Below are 9,280 nucleotides of genomic sequence, written 5' to 3' on the forward strand. Positions count from 1 at the left end.
TACCTAAATGGAACACCAGCAGCACAGACACTAAAAGCAACAATCAATGAATGGGACCTCCTGAAATTTAAAGTCTTCTATAAGGCAAATGACACCATAAATAAGACAAAATGACAGCCCACAAATGGGAAAAAAATCTTCACCAACCCCACAACTAACAGAGGGCTTATCTGCAAAGTATATAAAGAAATCAAGAAACTAGACATCAAAATACAAAATAATCAAATTAAAAATGAGGTACACTTCTAAAGAGAGAATTGTCAACACAAAGGTCTCAAAAGGCCGAAAGACATTTAAGGAAAGGCTCAAAATCCTTAATCATCTAGAACTGGCAAATCAAAATGACTCTGAGCTACATACCGTCTTGCACCAGAATGGTCTGAATGGCTAAGATCAAAATCACATCACACTTTTCTCATTTGGGCTGGTTCCACTCCCTGTTAGCAGCTTTCCTCAGCAGGTATCACATGACTCTGGCATCTCCAACACCCTGGGGTCTCTGAGGCAATCCAGGTTTGACTTTCACAGCTCGGAACAATGGCCTCTCTAGGGCTCCATGCAGTGACACCTGTGCCTGGCCTCAGAAGCTTTCCTCAGTCGCAGAGGGGGATTCCATAACCTCTTTCTTCTAACCTTCATCTAAAGCCAGAACGATGTGACTAAAGCTGCCAAGATCAGCTGCTTTCTGGGGATGTAATATGGCTCCTCATCCAATGACATCTTCACCTGCTTTCTGTTTTCTATGGTTTCCTTCACTGCTTAAGCTCAGATTTCCTAGAACTAACTGACAGGGGGGAGAAACTCTATTCAAAATACAATCTGTGAAACAGAACTCTTATCAGCAAAAGAAAAAAAAACTTAGGTGGGGTGTGGTATTGCATACTTGTAATCCCGAGCTGGAGAGGCAGAGACAGGAGAATCCCTGGTTCTATCATCTTGTCCTATTTTGCAATCCTCAGGTCACTGAGAGACATTATCAAAACCAAGGTGAGTGGCTTCTGAAGATGAACATCAAACGTTGCCTCCTACCCTCAACATACACATGCACACACATCCTTCATCTGTGCACACAAACATGCATACACATGTACACAAAAAACACTGTACATCATATATTGCATCATATATATATATATATATGAGCAATTTTTATTATACCAATAATATGTGAGTAAGTATTGATGAAGTATGAATACACAGGCACATGGAATTTTTATATAAGGCTCATTAAGTAACTGTGGTAAAGGGGGACAATTTAAATTCACAGTGTTTTTGTGAATCCATAGAAACTACACTTAGGAAACAGAATTAAAGCTACAATAGAATATTTAAACTACTTTCAATGACTGAGAGTAGATTAAATTTTCATCAAAAAATACATTAAAGTCAGTATCAGCAAGGAACTTCCTTTGAGCAACCTCAGCATCAGGGAACATTTATGAAATAAAGTAAAAGGAGATAGTAAGAGAATTCTTGTAGAAATTTCAAATTATGGTGTACAATAAACTTAAAGGACCCTATAGATCTTGGCAGCAGAAATATTACAAAAATGTGCATGTGTAGTACCACAAATTTTATCTAAAATATGGTGAATCTTGATATATAGTGTGGGCAGAGGCATATCTGAAGATGTGAAAACAGTGAAGAGTAGGCTAATGTGGTTTGATTTCCATGCAGGGCCATGGTGATTTCTGTGCCTGTCCTGTTGCAGGAACCATGTCTGGGTTCTTTGCTCAGTGCATTCATGATTTGTGTTGATGTCCTTGGCTCCTAATTCTACCAAAGCCCTAGGTAGAATTATATAGGGCTGTATAGAATTGATCTTGCCTCTCACTTGCTGCAACATTGTCGAAAACTAGTCCTGCCTTTCACCTACTGAAGCACTCAGAAGAGAGAGTCCTACTCTTCCCCCAGACAGCACAATAGAGATGACCTTATGTGCATGGGTGAGGTCATGAGAATGGGACAGCAGGTCAAGCCTGCTATGTGTCTATGTGGTGAAGGAAAGACCCTTCCCTATTCCCTTAGCTAACTACAGCAGGTGAAGGACCTGATACAAGCCCCCCCCCCCAACCAGCTGCAGCACTCAGTTAAGTGTAACCTGTACATTTTGCTGAGAGCAATAAGATCAACATAATAAAAATGACAATCCTACCAAAGGCAATCTATAGATTCAATGCAATCCCCATCAAAATTCCAACATAATTTTTCACAGACCTTGAAAAAAACAATACTCAAATTCATATGGAAAAACAAAAAATGTATCATCAAAACAATCCTTTAGACATCACCAGCATTGACATCAAGCTCTATTATAGAGTTACAATAATGATAACAGCTAGGTATTGGCATAAAAAAGACAGATTGACAAATGGTATCAAATCAAAGACCTGGATATTAATCTCCACATATATGAACATCTGATTTTTGACAAAGAAGTTAAAATTAGACAATGGACAAAGGATTTTCAATGAATGATACTGCCATAACTGGACATCAGCATGTAGAATAATGCAAATAGATCGATATGTATTCCCATGCAGAAACCTCAATTCTAAATGGATTAAAGACCTCAATATAAATCTGACCACACTAAGCCTGATAGAAGTGGGAAGTAGCTTTCAATGCATGAGCACAAGAGACCCTTTCCTAAATATAACACCAGTAGCAAGGACACTGAGAGCAACAATTAATATAAGGACCTCCTGAAACTAAGAAGCTTCTGTAAAACTTGTTGACACAGTCACAAAGACAAAAACACAGCCTACTGAATAGGAAAAGATCTCCAACATGCCAATTTGAGAAGGAGGACTGATCTTCAAAATATACAAAGAACTCAAGAAATTAGACATTAAAATTACAGATAACCCATTTAAAAATGTGTTACAGAACTAAATCGATAATTCTCAACAAAAGAATCTCAAATAGTCAAAAGACATCTTTATCTAACAGGAATGTGCAAATCAAAATGACTCTGAGATATCATATGACACCACTCAAATGGCTAAGATAAAAAACACTAATGATAGCCTATCTATCTTAGAAGGAATATGGAGTAAGTAGAACACTCATTCATTCCTGCAAATTTATATAACTCTGGAAATCAGTATGGCAATTTCTCAAAAAATTTAGAATCAATTTACCTCAGTACCCATCAATACCACTCTTGGGCATATATCCAAAGAATGCTCAATCATGCTATAAGGACATTAATTCAGTCTTTTTCATTTCTAATGATTTGTTTTGTATTTCAATATTTGGTCTATTTTAGAAAAGTTTCTTTATAATGCAGAGTAAACCATGTACTCTTTTGTATTTGGGTGGACTGTTCTGTAGGCATTTTAAGTCCATTTGATATGTGAAGTCAATTTTGTTGTTTCTCTGTATATTTTTTGTGAGATATCTTGTCTATTGGAGAAAGTTGATTATGAATTCTTCTACTATTAATGGATTAGTGTTAATCTCTGTCTTTTAAAACAGTGATGGAGGAGTGTCTCTGTGTTACTTTCATTATTAATAAAAAACTGCCTTGGCCCTTTAAGAGACAGAAAATTAGGAAGGCAGAGTAGACAGAATAGAATTGTGGGAGAAAGGAAGCAGAGTTGGGGAGATGCAGGTTAAGATCTCTCCTGGTAAGCCACACCTTGTGGTGCTACACAGATTACTAAATATGGGTAAAAGGAAGATGTGAGAATTAGTCAATAAGAGGCTAAAACTATGGGCCAGGCAGTGTTTTAAAAGAATACAGTTTCCATGTAATTATTTTGGGTAAAGCTAGCCCGGTGGAGGGACACAGCCCCATCGCTCCATTCTACAAAACAGAGATAGAATATTTGAGTTTTTGTATCTCTTAGTTTGGTGCGCATATGTTTAGGGCAGTAATATCTTCTTGGTTAAGTCATCCCTTGATCAGAATGAAGTTTCCCTTTTTATTTCTGTTGATCAGTTTCTGTTCAAAGTGTATTATCTTAGATAATAGGATGGTGAAACCTTCTTTCTGCATAATTCCATTTGATTGGAATACTTTTTAGGTGGTGCCTATCTTCATAATGAAATCTGTTTCTTTTAAGCAACAGATAGATTTTATTTCTGGATTCATTCAATCACTCTTTGTCTTTTGAGAGGAGAATTGAGGCCATTAATGCTTGAATTGTTATAGAAATGTATGTGCTAGCTCTGGTCATCATGTTGTTGATTTTTGTTGTTCTGTTCTCATTGGTCTTTATGGTTAAATAAATATGGTTCATGTTCTTCCTAAAGTATCCATGTTTTGCTTATCCCTCTGCTTACCCCAAAATAAAGCTTCCTGTAATACCTTAGGTTTGGTTTGTCAAATATAAATTATTTTTAGGTTGTAAATGTTTGTAATATTTTTCCTTTTCCTTTAATCATGGCAGTAATTTTGCTGGCCATATAATTTTAAGTTGGCTGTCATTTAGGTCTTGGGTGGTATTATTCCAATATCTTTTCTCTTTGAAAGCTTTCCTTGAGCAGTCAGCTATTCTTTGAAAAGTATTCTTTACTCGTGATTTGCACTTTTTCTATTGCAACTTTCAGTGCGCCTTTATTGCTCTGTCTCCTCAGCATTTTAAATATGAGATGATATGGAAGTTTCCTTTTCAGTTCTTGTTTTAATGTGTTCTGTGTGCTTCTTCTAAATGTGTGGGTGAGTCTTTCCTTTGTATGGGACAGTTTCTTTCTAAGATCACCTTGAAGGTCTTGTTTTTGCCATTGAATTGGGATTTTTCTCACTAACTTGTGCATAGAATTTCAAGGTTTGATTTCTCCATGGTATCCCACATTAACAACGATGTCTATACATACACTCTACCAACTAAGTTACATCCCCCAGGCCCACAGCTCACTATCTGATGATTATATCATCTAAAGTCTGTGGCCCCTGTAAGAAAGATTACTTTTCCCAAGTGTATTTATGTACATTTTCTTTTTTTTTTCTCATGGTTTTTTTTTTATATTTAAAAATTTCCATCTCCTTCCCTCCTCCTCCCCCCTCCCTCCCCTCCTTCCCCCCCTTCCCTCCCCTCCCCTCCACCCATACCTCCCTTCCCTCCCTCTCAAGGCCAAGGAGCCATCAGGGTTCCCCACTCTATGCTAAGACCAAGGTCCTCCCAACTCCCCCCAGGTCCAGGAAGGTGATCGACCAAGCTGAGAAGGCTCCCACAGAGCCCGTCCATGCAGAAGAATCAGAGCCCAGAGCCATTGTCCTTTGCTTCTCAGTCAGCCCCCGCTGTTGGCCACATTCAGAGAGACGGGTTTGGTCGCATGATCCATCAGCCCCATTCCAACTGGAGTTGGTGATCTCCCATTAGTTCTGTCCCACCGTCTCCATGAGTGAACGCACCCCTCTCGTTCCTGACTTTCTCCCTCATGTTCTCGCTCCTTCTGCTCCTCATCAGGACCTTGGGAGCTCAGTCCAGTGCTCCAATGTGGGGCTCAGTCACCTTCCCCATCTGTCGCCAGATGGAGGTTCCCTCACGGTCCTGACTTTCTTTCTCATGTTCTCTCTCCTTCTGCTCCTCATCCGGACCTTGGGGGCTCAGTACGGTGCTCCAATGTGGGGCTCTGTCATTTTCTTCATCTATCGTCAGGTGGAGGTTCTATGGTGATATGCAAGAAATTCATCAGTATGGCTATGGCAACTGGCCTTTTCAGGCTCCCTCTCCTCAGCTGCCCAAGGAACTAACTGGGGGCGTCTCCCTGGAAACCTGGGAACCCCTCTAGGGTCAAGTCTCTTGACAACCCTCAGGTAGCTCCTTAAATTAAGATATATGCTTCCCTGCTCCCATATCCACCCTTCCTATATCCCAAGCACCCCATTCCTCCGAGCTCCCCCCGTTTTCCCCTTCACACTTTTCTCTCCCCATCTTCCCTTGGCCCAGTCTTGCCCAACCCTCAAGTTCCCAATTTTGCCTGGCGATCGTGTCTACTTCCAATATCCAGGAGGATTACTATATCTTTTTTTGGGAGTTCACCTTCTTATTATCTTCTCAAGGATCCCAAATTTATAGGCTCGATGTTCTTTAATTATGGCTAGAAACCGATTATGAGTGAGTACATCCCATGTTCATCTTTTTGGGTCTGGGTTACCTCACTCAGAAAAGTGTTTTCTATTTCCATCCATTTGCCTGCAAAATTCAAGATGTCATTGTTTTTTACCGCTGAGTAGTATTCTAGCATGTATATATTCCACAGTTTCTTCATCCATTCTTCCACTGAAGGGCATCTAGGTTGTTTCCAGGATCTGGCTATTACAAATAATACTGCTATGAACATAGATGAGCATATGCTTTTGTTGTATGATTGGGCATCTCTTGGGTAGATTCTCAATAGTGGAACTGCTGGGTCCTGGGGTAGGTTGATCCCGCATTTCCTGAGAAACCGCCACACTGCTTTCCAAAGTGGTTGCACAAGTGTGCATTCCCACCAGCAATGGATGAGTGTACCCCTTACCCCACAACCTCTCCAGCAAAGGTTATTATTGGTGTTTTGGATTTTAGCCAATCTGACAGGTGTAAGATGATATCTCAAAGTTGTTTTGATTTGCATTTCCCTGATAGCTAGGGAGGTTGAGCATGACCTTAAGTGTCTTTTGGCCATTCGAACTTCTTCTGTTGAGAATTCTCTGTTCAGTTCAGCGCCCCATTTTTTAATTGGGTTAATTGGCATTTTACCGTCTAGTCTCTTGAGTTCCTTATATATTTTAGAGATCAGACCTTTGTCAGTTGCAGGGTTGGTGAAGATCTTTTCCCAGTCAGTAGGCTGCCTTTGTGTCTTAGTGACAATGTCCTTTGCTTTACAGAAGCTGCTCAACTTCAGGAGGTCCCATTTATTCAATGTTGCCCTTAAAGTCTGTGCAGCTGGGGTTATGCATAGGAAACGGTTCCCTGTGCCCATTTGTTGTAGAGTACTTCCCACTTTCTCCTCTATCAAGCTCAATGTGTTCAAATTAATATTGAGGTCTTTAATCCATTTGGACTTGAGTTTTGTGCATGGTGATAGATATGGATCTACTTTCATTCTTCTACAGGTTGACATCCAGTTATGCCAGCACCATTTGTTGAAGATGCCCTCTTTCTTCCATTGTGTACTTTTGGCTCCTTTATCAAAAATCAGGTGTTCATAGGTTTGTGGTTTAAGATCCGGGTCTTCTATACGATTCCATTGGTCAACTTCTCTGTTTTTATGCCAATACCAAGCTGTATTCAATACTGTAGCTTTGTAATAGAGTTTGAAGTCAGGGATGGTAATGCCTCCAGAAGAACCTTTATTGTATAAGATTTTTTTGGCTATCCTGGGTTTCTTGTTTTTCCATATAAAGTTGATTATTGTCCTCTCAATCTCTGTGAAGAATTTTAATGGGACCTTGATTGGGATTGCATTGAATCTATAGATTGCTTTTGGTAGAATTGCCATTTTTACTATGTTGATCCTCCCAATCCACGAGCAGGGGAGATCCTTCCATTTTCTGGTATCCTCTTCAATTTCTTTCTTCAAAGACTTAAAGTTCTTGTCAAATAAATCCTTCACTTCCTTGGTTAGAGATACTCCCAGATATCTTATGCTATTTGTGGCTATTGTGAAGAGTGATACTTCTCTGATTTCCCTCTCTGCTTCCCTATCCTTTGTGTATAGGAGGGCGACTGATTTTTTGGAGTTGATCTTGTAACCTGCCACGTCACTGAAGGAGTTTATCAGCTGTAGGAGTTCTTTGGTGGAGTTTTTGGGGTCGCTTATGTATACTATCATATCATCTGCAAATAATGAAAGTTTAACTTCTTCCTTTCCAAATTGAATCCCCTTGATTCCCTTATGTTGTCTTATTGCTATTGCTAGAACTTCAAGCACTATATTGAAGAGATAAGGAGAGAGTGGACAGCCTTGTCGTGTTCCTGAATTTAGTGGGATAGCCTTGAGTTTCTCTCTGTTTAATTTGATGTTAGCTGTCTGCTTGCTGTAAATAGCTTTTATTATATTTAGGAATGACCCTTGTATCCCTAATCTCTCCAAAACTTTTATCATAAAAGGGTGCTGAATTTTGTCAAATGCTTTTTCAGCATCTAATGAGATGACCATATGGTTTTTTTCCTTCAGTTTATTTATATGATGGATTACATTGATAGATTTTCGTATGTTGAACCAGCCCTGCATCTCTGGGATGAAGCCTACTTGATCGTAATGGATAATTTTTCTAATGTGTTCTTGGATTCGGTTTGCCAGTATTTTATTGAGAATTTTTGCGTCAATGTTCATGAGTGAGATTGGCCTGTAATTCTCTTTCTTGGTTGAGTCTTTGTGTGGTTTAGGTATCAGGGTAACTGTAGCTTCATAGAAGGAATTTGGCAGTGACTCTTGTGTTTCTATATTATGAAATACCTTAAGGAGTATAGGTATTAGGTCTTCTTGGAAGTTCTGGTAGAACTCCGTATTGAAACCATCTGGTCCTGGGCTCTTTTTGGTAGGGAGGTTTCTGATAACAGTTTCTAATCCTTCGCGACTAACAGGACATTTTAGAGCATTTACCTGGTCCTGGTTTAACTTTGGTATATGGTATTTATCTAAAAAACTGTCCATTTCTTTTACATTTTCCAACTTTGTGGCATACAGGCTTTTGTAGTAAGATCTAATGATTCTCTGAATTTCCTCTGTGTCTGTGGTTATGTCCCCCTTTTCATTTCTGATCTTATTAATTTGCGTGTTCTCCCTCTGCCGTTTGATTAGTTTGGCTAAGGGTTTGTCAATCTTGTTGATTTTCTCCAAGAACCAGCTTCTTGTTTCATTGATTCTTTGGATTGTTTTCTGTGTTTCTATTTTGTTGATTTCTGCCCTCAATTTGAGTATTTCCAGTCTTCTACTTCTCCTAGGTGAGTCTGCTTCTTTTTTTTTCCAGAGCTTTCAGGTGTGCTGTTAAGTCACCAATGAGTGCTTTCTCCGTTTTCTTTAAGTGGGCACTTAGTGCTATGAACTTTCCTCTTAGCACTGCTTTCATTGTGTCCCATAGGTTTGAGTATGTTGTGTCTTTGTTTTCATTAAATTCAAGAAAGACTTTAATTTCTTTCTTTATTTCTTCCTTGACCCAGGTGTGGGTCAGTAGTTGACTGTTCAGTTTCCATGAGTTTGTGGGCTTTCTGGGGGTAGCATTGTTGTTGAATTCTAATTTTAATCCATGGTGATCCGATAAGACACAGGTGGTTACTAATATTTTTTTGTAACTGTGGAAGTTTGCTTTTTTAACAAGTATATGGTCAATTTTCGAAAAGGT

This window comes from Arvicola amphibius, chromosome 2, assembly GCF_903992535.2.
Source record: "Arvicola amphibius chromosome 2, mArvAmp1.2, whole genome shotgun sequence".
In the NCBI taxonomy this organism is placed as follows: domain Eukaryota; kingdom Metazoa; phylum Chordata; class Mammalia; order Rodentia; family Cricetidae; genus Arvicola; species Arvicola amphibius.